This window comes from Calonectris borealis, chromosome 20 (genome assembly GCF_964195595.1).
Source record: "Calonectris borealis chromosome 20, bCalBor7.hap1.2, whole genome shotgun sequence".
In the NCBI taxonomy this organism is placed as follows: Eukaryota; Metazoa; Chordata; class Aves; order Procellariiformes; family Procellariidae; genus Calonectris; species Calonectris borealis.
In genome coordinates this window covers 12,928,479-12,943,784 of record NC_134331.1, presented here as the reverse complement: position 1 = coordinate 12,943,784, position 15,306 = coordinate 12,928,479, and the positions used below count along the sequence as shown (strand labels likewise).

Sequence of the window (15,306 nt, the reverse complement as noted above, 5' to 3'; positions counted from 1 at the left end):
TTCTCTCACCATGGTCAAAGCGGACTCAGCAGCAGGGGCTGAGGATGAGTTTGGTGAAAATAAATCACCTTTGCAAGGGCGGAATGGTATGGAGTGAAAAATTCGGCCGCCTGGGTCACCCCACAGCCCAAGCAAATTTGCTCAAGTAGTTTAAACTCTGTTTTGTCCCTACGTGGCATCTCCTCTCTAGATGGGGAGATGCCCAGGCAGTGGCAAGGGGATGCTCCAGCGCTGCCCAGGCAGTGACATCCCTGGAGGTCACAGCATCCAGCTGGTACAAACCAAGCTGCGAAGTGGGTGCTGGGGTGTCCTAAGGGTCCCCGCAGACCTCCTGCACAAACACGCTCATCGCCAGCAGTGCGATGGATACGCGTCTGTGCAAGCTGCACATAAAGGGCCTTTCTCTGTCCTTTGTGTGCTTCTCCTTTTAAACCTATAAATTCCCTTTGGAGGTAAAGAAGAAAGGATTTAGGGCACCCTAACCTTGAAAAGAAGGAAAACTCCATTCAAGCTGCCAAGCTGCCGGGCTGTCTCCTGCAGCTTAATTAATAGCAACCCATCCCCAGCAAGCTGCTTGCAGCGCCAGCTGTCTCCTCTGATGGAGGTGCTTCTCTACGAATAATAGTGCTTTGTATTTTGATGGGGAAAGGTCAGGAGGGTGGGGGGAGGAGAAGGACGGGGGGAGGGAAACGCGTTGCCTCCCCGCAGCTCCCGGCGCCGTCAGCGAGTCCCACTCGGTCCCCATCTGCTCCTGGGGTCAGATCTGGGAGATGGCAGCACCCCTCCATCAGCCTTGGGGCGATCGCGCCCCAACACTCAGCGGAGCAGAGGGACACGGGGAGAATCCAGACCGGTGGTCTGCAAGCCCACCGCTGCCAGGAGGGCTGGTGAGCATCTCCTGGTGCCACTTTGACGTGGTGCAGGACCCCCCGCGGGGAAATCCCTGCTCTGCTCTTATCAAGAGCTGCCCCGATAACAGATAACAGCACAGGATCCGCGCTGCAGGGAGCTGGGCTGGGCGCCCCTGCCAGCTCTGCCGGGCCACCAGAAAGGGACGGTCCCTGCTGCCATTTGGCTTTTGCATAAATAAATAAGCCGAGCCGAGGCTGAGAGCAATGTGGATGAATCCAAGGTGATGCAGCAATGCGGCACAGCGGAGGAAAAAAGGTGAATTGGACCCAAGCCCAGGCGTGCGGCATGAGATGGCGACAGCCACCAGCCCCCAGGGCACGGCCATGAGATCACCTTCATTTCTGCTCTGCCAGATTAGAGCCAAGCACCACGTACCAAACCAAGCCGCCTCCTCGGACCCTGGGCCAAGGGCTTCCCTGGAGCTGTACGGGCGCTTTCTGCCTGCAATCGCCTGCTGCTGGCCGGTAATTAAGTCCTCCAGCTCTCCTGACAAAACGATGCTCCTGCCCCCAGCCCAGTGCCAGCGCCCGCTGGGCTCTGGCGCCCCAGGGAGCCCCACACGGCAATCGCTCTCCGAGGAGCACACAAGCAGCTCTCCCGCTCTCGCCAGCTGGCCCGGTCTCTGCGCTGGCTGTGACTTTTGTCCCTTCCCTGTCCCACCCATGTCCCTCTGTGCCATCCAGGCAGCCTGGGGCTGCCCCAGCACGGAGAAGGCTCTGGGTCCCAGCGCAGGACTGGGGCGCATCTCCCCTTCCACCAGTTTATCTGAGGGAATAAAGAGAGATAAAAAATGCCAAGGAAAAGCAGCAGAAAGCAGCGTCAGGGCAGGTCCCTGTCCCACACGCATGCCAACGCGGTCCCCTGTGCAGGCATCGAGGCTTTGCCACTTCAGCCCCCGGCTGCGCAGGGGGAGGACGCAGCCGGCGGTGCCCCCGCTCCCACCCACGGCCGCCCGGGGAAAAGGTCCCCGTTGCTTAGCAAAGGGCCATTCATCACCAGGATTGTGTGGGATGAGGAAGGGTTAACCCGCTGCAGCTGGGCCAGAAATACCCTGCGGGACAAAGAGAGACTTCATGTCACCCGCATCCGCCCAGCGCAGAAGAAGGGGCCTTAATCTGATTCCCAAAGAAAATGTGGCTTTTACAGCCCCGCTTGACCAGGCCCCTCCAGAAAGCTTTGCATCCACAGCAAGTGCTAACCCAGTTTGGGAAGGGGCCAGAAAATGGGAAGAAAAATCACTTTTCCACAAGTTTGTGAGAAGGGAGAGCTGGGTGGAGGCGGCTGGACCCAGGCAGCATCCCTGCAGCAGGACACGGGGGGATGCGGACGTCTTAGCCTGGCCACGTCTGATGGCCCCAAAGACCCCCAGAACAGTCAGACCTCGGCATCGGTTCTCATGGGATTTACCAGGGACTGGAGAAAGCACCACTGCCAAATTCCCACCGGGGCTGCACCCTGCCGTAGCAATCACCGATGGCAATGAGGGCGCACGGGGAGGGACCCATGAGCATCCCGACATCCCCGGCATTTCGGGGACTATGTCTCAGGATGATGAGGGTGAGCCAGCACGAGCCGGAGAGCTTCGGGGTGTTAACAGCAGAGCTCTGCCTCTTCCCCACAAGGATGGGGACCCCAGGTGACAAAGCCAGGGATGCTGCTGGGAAGCAGACGGTGCTCACACCCACTACAGATGCAGATGGACCATCTTTACCTTCATCTCCCAGCCGGCACCCAGGCACCCGTCCCACGGTGCTGCATCCCTCCCACGTTACAGCGCGGCCCCGACAGCTACGCCCCTGCAGCAAGTGGGGTTTGCCAGCCTGGCCCCTCTGCCACGGCTCCTTCCCACTCCCCGGCCCCACGCCCTCCTGGGACCTTGAAATGCCACGTGCCCACTCCCCACGGGATTTTTGGACAGGCACTCCTGTATTTGCAAGACTAACTCTTTCAGTCCAGTTTTTGTTATTATTTTTTAACGAACGAGCTAGCTTTACCGTACACTTTTCCACAAAGCGCCTACCAAATTCTAGAGATAAATGAAATAAAGCGTAGTTGCATTCAGACATAAAGCCACAGCACCCAGCAGGCGTAACCCCAGGAGAGCTGTCCTTCCCTTTCCCAGCCCAGCCTTCCCTGCGTACTGGAGCAAAGCTCAGACACGTTCCGCAAGGATCAACATCTCCAGCGCCTGTTTTGCCCAGCTCCAGCGTAGCTTCGACAGGGCTGGATGCGGCGTCATGGCCATACGGAAATCACAGCATTTAAAACCACAGGCTATAAAAATTCCACCGTGCTCAGAGAGGGGAAGTCTGGATTCCCCATGGAGAGGCGTCCAGGAACTGCCATTGCTGGGTTATTAGCCACCAAGCCATTAGACCCCGCCGCATCTGCATACCTCAAGCTATGCTAGCATATACTAGTGAGAATATACGTGCTTAATGGCTGTGAGGTCACACGCATTCAATGCACCACCATCGAGCTACCCACGAGCCCCACAGCCACACAGGTACTTTGCTTTCAACGTGGAAAATCATGGACTACAAAACTACAAAAAAGCATGGATGGGGTCACAGCTCCCAGGGTTACTGCAGTCCTCCAAACATATTTTTTCTATCCTGACATGTCCTTATCTGCACTCGGGTGCCCTTACAGCAGGGCTATAAGCAAGGCACACACTCTGGATGGCTGTACCCTACAATCTGGAATCACACCTGGATGGGGCAACGGTGCTTAGAGGTTCACGTGTAATCACAATTCTTGCTTTTTTTTTTACAGGGTGGTGCCTGAGCCGCCACTCGTCTCAAAACCAAAGCTCAATCGAGCGGTGCCTGCACATGCAAATCTCCCATCAGCCGGCCCAGGCCCACCTATCTCGCAGGGGATTCGGTCAAACCAACCAACGGTCGCTAGCACCAGGGAACCCAGGACCCTCAGCTGCGCATCTCCAACAGCGGCATAAAATCTCTTCCCACCCCAGAGCTGCACCACCGGTCTGCTCCATCTGCTGCACCCACCATCCGCAGCAGCGGGTATTCAATAGAATTAAGCAACTTGCTTAACACAAGGGATATTTAACCCAAAACTTGCCTGACGCTACAGTAGGATGTTCCTGCGCTCCTCCGATCCATGCATTTGTGCAAGCTCACCTTTGAAAGCAGTAGGCGCGAGCCCAGCACGCCGTGCGGGGCACGTGGCTGCTCAGCTCATGGAGGGCTGGACGTCCGTGGCTCCGAAGAGGGGTTTGGGGGCGAGACAGAGTAGCCTGCGATTTATGGAAGGGCAGATACATCGCTCTGTCAGTGCCCTCTGGCCCTAAACTATGAAATCTCTGAGAAACCCTATATAAACAGCTCAGTGTACGCTGAAAGCCGTGGCACAGGGCAGCAATACTGGCCCCATTGGAGCCCAGTTGCTCCCCCGGCCCTGATCTGCCCTCACAGAGCCGGAGGTAGTCTCAGCCCCGAATATGTCAGCCCAAATCCACCCTGGATTCTTCTTCCCTGAATGAAGTGCGGTCACACCAGGGATGGAGATGTAAAGCCTGGTCTGAAATCCTCTGGCACGAAGCCTTTGCCGCGCAGCGGCTGCCTGCGGGCAGGACCAGCGGGTCGCAGCACAGGCAGGAGCGGAACCCCCCCGGCTGCCTGCGAGGGGTGTAAAGGTGCCGACAGCGGGTCATGGGGGTACAAGGGAAGACGAGCGATTCCTGCAGGCACACACCGCACACGGCCTGGGCCGCCCATGCCCAGCACCCTGCCTCTGCCAGACCGCCGCAGGCGAGAAAAACCGTGCACTTAGCAAGCCAGAGGGTTCCCACCCTGTCACTTAAACATACATGTTCCACGATCACTGTGCAAACAGCCATCACGACTGGTGAGAGAAGAATGAGGAGATGCCATTAAAATTAAAAAAAAAAAAAAAAAAGAAAAAAAGGGAGGGGGGGGAAGCAAGCTTCCCAGCTGGGACGGTTTGCATAGCTACAATGCTGCGACACAGCACGGAACAAACCTGCAGACGGGGACCGCCGTGTCCGCACGCAGCACACCCACGCGAGACCGAAGCGTGGCGTGACCCGGCTGCCGTCCCCGGCCCCGCGGAGCGCCCGCCTCCTCCGGAGCCCCGGCCCCGGCCGCTGCTTCTCCTCCTCCCGCCGCGGGGCTGGGACGGCACCGCAGCCCCGCTCCCTGCGGGGCCGGCCCCTGCGCCCCCCCCCCCCCGGGGACCGCCAGCCCCGGGGACCTTCAGCGCCCAGGACCCCAGCCCCGGAGCCCCCAGCCCCCGGGGACCCCCAGCACCCCAGCCCCGGAGCCCCCAGCCCCCGGGGACCCCCAGCACCCCAACCCCGGAGCCCCCAGCCCCCGGGGACCCCCAGCCCCGTCCCCGCGCACTCACCCGGGCGGCCGCAGCTCCCGCGCGGGGCCGGGGCCGGAGGCGGCGGGGGGAGGGAGGGGGTTGGACGGGGCTGGTTCAAAAGAGCCAATTAAAGAGAAAAGCTGGGGGAGAGGCTCTCGGGGCGGGGGGAGGCGACGCCCGCTCCTCGTGGGCTGTCCCACGCGTAGGCACCCGCGGAGCTGCTGGGGACAGCGAGCAGCCGGCACCCCCCCACCACCCCCACCGCTGCGGGCCCGGGGGTCCCGGGGGCAAGAGCCCAAACATCTCACCCCCTGGAAGGGATCAGACTCAACTGTGCACCCTCATCCCCCTGCTTTTTTTTCGCGGGGGGGGGGTGTCCCCGGGGTGAGGGGTGTCCCCAGGGCTCTGGGTGCCTCCAGCGCACCCCACCGTGCATCCCCCTGCGCAGGCGGGGACACGTACCCTGGGCACAGGGTGCAGCTCCGGTTTGGGGGGTGCTGCGTGTGCGCTGGGGCAGGATGGGTGAAAGGAGGGGAGAGCGGGGGGCTGCTTTTGGGGAGCACTTCCCACAAGAAGCACCAAGAGCTACAGAAAAGGGCCGGGGAGAGGAGGATTCCCCCGCTGCCGCCTTGGCCTGGTGCCCTGCACCACCCACCAGCGCTCACAAGGACGCTCAGGAGATGGGTTTTCCCCAGGGTTCATCAGGACAAGGGGCCATCAGACACCAGGAGGTTCCTTCCCCATCAGTTCACAATCTTTCCAGAGCAGAAACCGAGGAGAGAGACAACCACGGGTTGTCAGCCCTCCCTGAGGTCACCAGATGCTCCCCATGATGCTACAGAACTGTGTTTCCCAGGGGAAGGAATGCAAGAGCATCTCCAATGCAGCCACCAAAACCCATACAGCCACACAGGCAGGCGAGGCTGCAGCAGCCCCTTCCCACTGCCTGCGCAGATGCAGACGGCCACCTTGGCCCCTCTGGCTGGGGCAGGGCTCCCAAATTCAGTACGGACCCTTCCACAGGGCTGCGTTCTCACCCTTGCCTGGTATCGCCAGCAGCCAGGGTCCCTTTTCACTGCAGGGCTGCAGGAGCTGGGCGAGGGCAGCCTGCCTGCAGCGGGGTCCCAGCCTGGATCACGTCGGGGTTGCTGCCGCCCTGTTTCACCCCCAGGACCCAGCACCGGCCGCTGTGACTCCCCTCTCCCCCTCCCTGCCTGCTCCAGCCCCGGCGCTGAGACACAGCCCAGCGACACGGCCCAGCACATCCCCATCCCACGGCGAACCCGAGCGGGCGGCACAGCCGGCTCTGCCTCCTCCCTTAGCACAGGCCCTGACAAAGCGTTCCCCTGCGCCGATGCCTGCATCATGCCCCTGGTATTTTCCCCTTGCTAAGCCACTGCTCTATTTTTCCCCTCCTTACCCTTCAACCTCCCTTGCACTCATCGCATGGCCAGGGCTCCAGCTTGCCTGCTCCACAACTCCCCTCTGGCACGGCTGTGGAGACCCCAGCACAGCCCTTGCCACGGATTTTTATTCCCCGAGGCTGGGGAGAGCTCAGGCAGGGAGACTTACTCAGCCAAGGATTACGAGGAGGACAACGCACGCTGCCCGCCGTCTGCAAGAGCCAAGGATGCTTCAGCGCCTGTTTCAGCTGCCGCCCCAGCGAGTCTCCCCCCAACTTCTGAAAAGTTTTGCTCAATTCCCTTCGTAAAGGTCTCGCAAAGCAAATCCCTCCTGGCTCTCTGCCTCCCTCACCAGCAGACATGAAAAGCACTCCAGTTTCTCCCCGGGTAACGCGGGTAAAAGCCTCCAACATCAAAGGCACCGCACAAGAGTTACCCTGCCGCCCCGTCCCTCCCATGCAGCAGTGCTGGGGCTGCTCCCTTGAAAGCGCGGCAGCCTCGGTGGTTAAGGCGCCGACTGCATTCAAGACATAGTTTTGATTTTTTTCTGTCTTTTTTCGGTTGTTTTTTTGTTTTGTTTTTTTTTTTTAAACTCAGCCACAAACTGGGGAACTTGGGGCAAATCCGAGCCAGGCTTTCCTTTGGGGGCAATGTGAATAGTACGGTGCTGATGGGGGTTTGCCCGCTGTCTGGCATGCGGTCACCCGGGGAAAAGAGGAATAAAAATATTCCCTGTGCCAGTCCCGTCTGCTCGTTGCCCAACATTAAAGGAAGCCACTAAGTGTCCTGGAGCAAAAACACAAGCACCCTCCGAGCGAGCAGATTCACAGGCATTTCTCAGCAGCCTCTGCAACTCCATTCCTCCATCTGCAAAACAGAAACAACATCTCTCCCCCTTTGCGAAGCACTTTGATATTTCTACAGCAAAGCAGGGCGAGGGAGGGGTGTTTACCTTCCGGGAAACAGGGAGCAGCATTTACACCCAAAACAACAACAGCCTCGGCACAAAATACCAGGGGAAAGGGAGCAGTTGCAGACGCAGCAGGAACGGCCGTGGATTCAGAAGACGAGGAGGACTAGAAAATAGCTTCAAACACCGCAGGGATTTCAAAAAGTCATAGGACCACATGGTTTCTTGGCCCATTTAAGAGCGTTCTTCATCCCTTCATCCCACACAGCAGTTGTTCCTGCCAGATCACCGCCTGCCCGGGCTGCTAGGTTAATTTTATTGCTGGAACATTGAAACAACCTTCATTTGCAGGGGGGAGGTGGAAGGGCTCTGCCGTTTAACACTTGGCCGCGTTCATGCTGTGATTAATATCACCCGATACACAGATACCAGATGTTCGCGGGGCAGGCTGGAGCGTATCCTAAATTGCACCAAGATGGAATTTTTGGGCAATTTTCAGGGAGTGCTGAGGGCAGGCACTAATGGGAGAGCAGAGATTTACACAGATACGCAAAAAAATAAAAGCCCGTGGGGTTATGGCACCGGTCATAACCCCTGGGCTGGTTGCAATGCCATGGGCTGCACTTCTTATAATCAACAGCTTGTCATTTTTGGGGGCAATTACTCCAGTTCTTGTTCTTCAGTGGGTCACAAACCTCTGATTTCCACGTGTTCACATCAAAAAAGACTTCAGTTTCGCCCCTGCCTTTGCTGCTCCCAGAGCTTCAGCTCCAGGAGGGAATTCCTGGTCCAGGAACAGCAAACACTCATAAGGTTCGACCTCTCCGTGCTGCTTCCCCAGGGTCCCACCGCAAGCCCACTCCAAAGCAACCCCCCCCAGCCCAGCACCTCACTCCAGCAGCAGCTTCTCCCCACCCCTGCGGGCTGCCCGCTGCGAGGAGCGCCCTGGGGTCACCTACGTGGGCGTCCGTTTAATTAGAACCAAATCCTATTGCGTTGGAGACGGGGTCATTCCAACTTTTTGGAGGCCACGCACTGCCCTGCGGTGCAGCTGACCTCCATCAGGGCGACTTCTCCTGGCCCTTTGCTGGGTGCAAGGTGATGGGGTGCATCTGCTCACAGCGAGCGGAGCTGAGACCGGTGGCTCGTCCATCTCCAGCGTGACACAACTCAACGCTTGCTCGAGGAGGGGGAGCACCTCGCTGTGCCGAGCGGCCACGGAGCAGCATTTGCGGCAAAGTCTCTCTGCACCTTCGCACCCAGCGACCGTGGCTCTGCGAGCACCGAGGGGCTGAACGGGCAAATACTGAGGTCCAAATCGGGAGGGAATTTGCTGGGACATCTTCAGCATGGCAGAGCTACGAGAGGCCCAGAAACCTCACCACGGGATTTCAGTGACCTCTCTTCTCTGCACCCTGCCTGCTGATCCCACACGTGGGCCATGGCTGATGTCCTCAGAAAATGAATTCAGGCAGTCCCAGGACCTGCTGGTTTTCTCTTTTCTTCTTTGTCCGGGTCTGCGAGCTTGGAGCTGAAGTTTGGGTCATTCTCAGGTTCCCCAAACCAGGGCATCCCTGTACTTAATACTTAACCACGTAGAGGAGGCCAGGCTGTGGTTCACACACCACTGTGACAGCGCTGGGTGCTGCTGATTATGTGACTGGTGGCAATCACTTGCCCCGCCGGCAGCAGGATTCATACCACAGGAGACAAACTAAAGAATAAAAAGAGGACCCAGGGCAGAAAAAAATAGGGCTAGCTGTGCCTTCTGCCATATGCATGAAAAGAAGCAACGAAAAAGAGCATTTCCCCTCCCTGAAATTCCATCACTCCCGGCTGCTGGAGTCGGACACACTTGCTGCCGGCTGGGAAAGCGCGGGAGCATGTCCGTGCGTCCGGGCAGGACCTGCAGCGACCGCGGGCGTGAGAAATCCCATGTCCCGCGGGGCTGCCTTTTTGTTTCTACTGAAACGCTAAGGTCTGGCTGACACCTAAAGCCTGGTTTGGGGGGTTCGTCAGAGCAGGAAGGAAGGGGAATCTCCCTGCAGGCTCCTGGAAAGTCCCTGCTATAAAGGACTTCACCCAAGTGAAGTCTCTCTCTGTCTCTCCTCCAGCTTTTCCCACCACAGAATTGTGTTTTGCATACAAAACCATCGCTGAATCGTGAATTTATACCCAGAAACCAAAAGTAGAAGACCTCTGTTATTCACTTCTTTGAGCAAAGGTTAAATCCAACCAAATACATCAGCTTTCGCGGACAGGACGAGCGTTTGGCAGCCAGCGGGAAGGAATGGGAACGTGGGAATTCCTCCTACGACTTGGCAGAGGGCTCTTCCCCCAGCACGGGAGCCCTCTGGGGTCTGTTCAGCCTCCGCCAAGCTCAGAAAGCCCCTCATTCAGGCGCTCGGTAATCTCACAGGACATCCTGCAGCCCAAGGAGGAGTTTGGAAGAGGGGCAGGGTGGATGCAAGCTGCCTAACTGCTGGAGAGAGAGAGAGGAAAGGTAGGGCAGGGCTGGATCAGAGATGTCTTAACCTGCTGTCTGGAGAAACACCTCTCTTCCTTCTGACTACAGAAGGTGCCTACAGCAAATTAGCTACAAGTCGTCCGTGCTAAGCTGTAGCACGAGGTCTGCCTGCGATGGGCTCCATCACGACATGAAAGACGCCACACTAATATTTCCAAGTCCCTCCTTTTACACCTAGAGGCGTTAAAAGGCAGCAGGCCGGGGGAGCAAGCGCGTGATGGCCCACGGTCTGTGCGTGAGCTGTTGGGGAGAGGTACGGTCCTTTCCTGGAAAAGGCTCTGGTGGTTCTGCCCCTGCCCACACGCACGCGGCGAGGGGACGTGCCTGGCCCGGCCCCCGCGTGCTGCCGGCAGCAGGAGGACTTGGGCAAGCCGTGGCAAGCCAAGCTCTGCTGGAGGACAGCTGGGTTTTGGGTGCAGCCACCGACGGTGTTGGACGTGCAATGCAAGCTTCTACCCCAGGTCCAAAACGTGCATGCTGGGCACCTTCATCCAGCACCACCCCAACACTGGGACAGGCCCTGAGGCTCTCTAAAGATTAATAAGGACACTTAACTCCACCGGAGCTCCCAGGCCCCCAGCATAGCATCCAGTGCCTTCCTCCCTCGCCCCAGCTACTCCCATCATCCCACTGCCCATGACAGGTCTTGGGTTTTGATGCTCTTCCAGCATCAGGGTGATGGGGCAGTGCTGTGTTCAGAGACACCGGAGAGCCAAGACATACATCCTAAAAGGTATTTAGGCACCTAACTACAATTTTGGTGGCTGTAACTCCCCCTGAGAGATTTCAGTATATATATATAAGCACCAATATTTGAGAGACATATAGGGGCAGACCTGCACCACGATCACACCAGGAGTGTGGAGCTGAGTGGGGAACGCAGCGCCCAGCACCTGCACCCGGGTCGCACCATCACCACCCCACCCTACGCAGCACGACGTATACATAGACCGAGACGAGCGCTCAGCACCGAGCACGGTGCCTGCGTACGCATGACGGAGGCCAGGAAGGCGGATGGTTGATTTTGCTGGGAGAGGTGGGGCACCCACATTAGTAGCCGCTACTGAATAAGCTCTCAACGGATCATCAGGAACCACCCAGGAGCTGCTGGGGAGACAGCTGCCTCTGAGAAAGAGAGTTTGGCTTTAGGTGTGAATAAAAGAAACATTTTGTCAGACCTGCCACGCGTGCCTGGCTCACATTTTGATTTTGGGGTTCATCTGTACCTGTTTGGCTCTGTTACACCTAATCCCCAGCTTTACAGCACCCACAGACCTAACGTCGTAACAGCAGATCATACGTTCTGGTCCGGTGGAAGAAGCTCCTTTCATGGGACGTATTCAGAGCAACTCCCCTGGACACAAACCCACAGGACACCAAGGGTCCCCCCAGCCTTGTCTCCATTTCCTACGAGCGACTGTAAATAAGATAGGTAACATTTATGTTATTTTGATATGTCAGCTAAAGTGTTAACTCACTCTTCCACACCAAAGACCGGTATCTTACAGTTAGGCAGGTACTGCTGCTGCAGTAGGGAGTACACCTCGCAGCAGAATGCGTACTTAGCAGTTAGCATAATTATTGTCAAATTACTCCTAAGGAATGTAATTTTGGTTTCTGAGACATCATAAAAATAGAATTGATATTAATATAAATGTGGGTTTTAAAGCTTAGCATCTCACATGTATTAATATGATATTATAGGTAACATTCGAAGTCACAATAGAATATTTCCTATAACATATTCTTTCTCACACCTACACAAAAGGAGGACTGGAGAAGGTGGCTAGGGGATGCTCCAGACTGCAAGCCCCACAGGGTCCCCCCACGAGTGCCTGGGGAGGGGAGGCAGCACCCGCTGACCTACAGCAACACGCGTCCCTGGCTCTGATACACCGGGCACACTGTGCCAGCTTCCCAAACCCTCGTCCCAACACGGCCAGCACAAAGCAGCCGCCGAGCAGAGCCCCATCACCCCAACACGGCCAGCACAAAGCGGCCGCCGAGCAGAGCCCCATCACCCCAACACGGCCAGCACAAAGCGGCCGCCGAGCAGAGCCCCATCACCCCAACACGGCCAGCACAAAGCGGCCGCCGAGCAGAGCCCATCACCCCATGAAACCAGAAGCGACCCAAGCGCCGCTCAGAGCCGCCCTCCTCCCCAGGCAGCAGCGCGGCTGCGATCTGCAGATAAAGGCAGTGGCTTCGCTCTGCGACGCTCGCAGCCTCTTAAAGGTCACGGGCCCCATTAGGTTTGAGGTTTTTGGTTCTGCAGGATACAGCTCTCGCTTCTGACACTCTCTCATAGCTGAGAGCAGAGAGCGCTGCTGCCTTCAGCATGGCCCTGGGGGCCCAGGTCCCCCCACTGTCCCCCCACATCCCCGCAGCACTGGGAACACTCTTGGGGCACCGACCATCAGTCACGTTTTTGGTCCTGAAGGAAAAGCATCACCGTGGGCTCCAAGAACAGATCCCAGATCCAGAGTTTGGGATCATTCAAACTGGGCTGGGGTGCAAACTGATTTTTTAGATGAAGAGCAATAGGGAAACCAGCTGTGCCTCCAACCTCCCCAAGGGAAAGCCTTCTACGGAAGGAAAGCCATGTCCTACCAGGACACTGAGCAACTCAAACTTCTCCAACTCCCATTAGAAATCAGCTCCATCATGCAAGTGGAGGGAATTTTAGGAAACAACCCTGCTGGAGAGAAGGGCTGGGAGAAGAAGCCACCGCAATGCTCCTGAAGTCTTTTATGGCCCTGGTAATTCATTTGCTGGCAAGACCTCCACCCAAACGATGCATGAAGCACCTCGGCTCCAGCAAGGGGTCCCTGTGAGGAGGAGAGAGGTTACACACCAGGTATCGCTGTGTCTGCCAGAAGAGTCAAAAACCCCACAGCTCAGCACCCCTCCTTCGCCCTGTGCGCTGGTGATCAGGGACCAGCAGCCACGTCCCTCCAGACTCTTCCTAGAGCCCCAGCACACAGACCCCGGAGCTTCTGGAAAGCATCCTTAAAATAACCACTTTAACAGCCCCCTGGGTGGCCAGGACCAGGAAATAGGTAAAGCCTAAGGCATGAGAAACAGGAATGCACAGTCGAGGCATGAAAATATGTGTTTCTTCCCTTTTCATCTCACAGGTTTTGTGTTTGAGGACCGAGGAGTACCGACTTCTGACAGCTTGGCCAGGCCAAGCTCTCTTGGTCTTTGCCCTTTCGAGGGCAAAGGCTGGGTGCTGGGTTTAGCCCTCGGGGGCCGTGGGCAGGTCCAGCGCAGCCCCACTCTACCCGATGTGGGATGGACGTCCCTGCCCTCCCCACCCCACCCCACCCCACCCCTCTCCCCTGCGGGGCAGCGCACACGATGTCTGGGCAAGGCAGGATCCCAGGGTCTCACGGAGACTTGCTAGAACTCACTCCTTGGGTCCCAAATTGCCCATTCATTTCAGATTTAAGACAAGCTGAGCGATCAACTTTGGCCTCCCTACGGACCTGTGGTCCGGCGAGACGAGCGCTGCCCTCTGCCCAGTGCGGAGCCTTTCAACGAGCCGTTTCCAAACCTCTTCCCAAACGGTTCCGTGCCTCTCCCACTGCTGCAGCCCCCGGGCCCCGCATCCCTCTGCGAGAGCCGTGGGAAGGAGGACACGTCCCGCACGGGGACGCGGGGAGGGAAGGGCTGGGAGGAGGACCCCGGGGGTCAGCCAACAAGAAGAAAAATAAATCACCCGTGCAGCGATTTACACAGCGGCATTCGCTCCTTCCTGCAGACCCACACTTTCGCCACAGCTGCTCAGCAGAACCTGGTGACGCTGAATCGCCTGAAAGGCTCCAGGACACTTCTGTGGAAGGATGTTTCCTTTTTCGATGAATTTCCCCCATCTGCCCTTCCCACGGGCAATCGGAGCCCCATGGACCCGGGGATGCTGCGTGGATAAATGCTTCACCAACTCCATCCGCAAGGTTTTGCTCCGGGATGGGGCGAGCAGGGCAGCAGCAGGCTTCAACCCAGCACCGTGTGGGACAGCAAAGCCTTTTCATCCCCCCCCGTTGTGCGTGACCACCCTCCTGGTCCCTGCAGAGCGTTGCAGCCACGTAGGCAGATGGGGATGGCTCCGAGGCAAATAACTGTATTTCTGTCCCAAAACAGATACAGCATCTGCCCCTCCGGTCCCGCAGCCCCAGTGCAGCCCACCCAGCCCACCCCTCCGCTCCTGCCCCCCGTAGCCCTGCCTGCACGAAGCCGTGCTGGGACCAGGGCTGGCTCGCACCCCCCGAGCTTTAACCAGCCCCAGCATGTTGTGCAAGAGCAGTGGGCACCACTGATGTGTTACAGGGCTGCGTACACAGCTTTCAGCCAGCTGTAACTACTTTGGGGATTTAAATCAGCCTCATCTTCCCCTCCCCCAAGTTTGCCGGCCAAAGCTTTCCCGGGAAAAAGCGCCCCATGGAAAAACCTGGGAAAACAAACAGGGTGTGCCTAGCCAAATCCCTAGTCCCAAGGGCTGCGCTGCTCGGGGTTCAGCGGCGTTTTGTGCCGTGGTGAAAGGTGAGCATCAGCAATCTGACCTCCCCAGGCACGGAGCCGCTTGCTGCGGGTGGCACTTACCCCTGTGAGCCTCCTGCGGAGCGGCCAGGGCTCCCACCGCCCCCCGGGCAACGGTGCAGGAAAAGAAGGGGTCAAGGAGGAAAGCCAGGGAGGAGGGTGTTCGGAGCACAGCATAATGCTCCATTCATGGTAAACCCGCCCGAGAGGGCACCCACATGCTCTGGTTCTGCTCCTGGAGCTGGAACAACGCCTCCCAAAGTGACTCAGGTCCCGGCACGGGCGTAAGAGGTCTAATTTTTCTTCCATTATGAGCAATTTCATGATTCTCAGTGACTGTAAGTCAGTGCGAGTGAGCTCAGACCAGCCCCAGGTGCTGCAGAGAAAAGCTCCGAACCATACCCCGCTTGCTCTGCCCGCGCCCTGCAGCCCCCACCTCATTCCTCTGCTGCAACTGTGGGCTCCCAGCCCACGGCGTAGGTATTTTTTAGCCAACTGATAACATTTTGAATAAAATTACCTAAATCTCCATGCTCCAGCCAACAAACTGGGGTTTGGAGAACCTTTCCATAACAGGGCCGTAATCCCCAGCGAGCTGAATTACATCTGAAGATGCGACACCCATCAGAGAGCTCCAGCGAGGACCCCCTGCCCCGCAGGAC

The 15,306-nt window shown here is 57.8% G+C and overlaps 1 protein-coding gene across 9 annotated transcripts in view; it reads right to left on the bottom strand.

Moving 5' to 3' along the window:
- Positions 1-15,306, bottom strand: part of SEPTIN9 (septin 9) — a 105,184-nt gene that overhangs the window by 32,980 nt on the left and 56,898 nt on the right. The window contains exon 1 of one of the 9 annotated variants that reach the window (XM_075169848.1): positions 6,838-6,943. The exons of 3 other annotated variants lie outside the window; for them this stretch is intronic. The gene's annotated coding sequence lies outside the window, so the exon portion shown is untranslated. Of the gene's footprint in view, positions 1-3,999; positions 5,049-5,304; positions 5,334-6,685; positions 6,944-15,306 lie in introns of those variants that run through there. 5 more of the 9 variants (XM_075169854.1, XM_075169851.1, XM_075169849.1 and 2 more) reach the window with 5 other exon arrangements.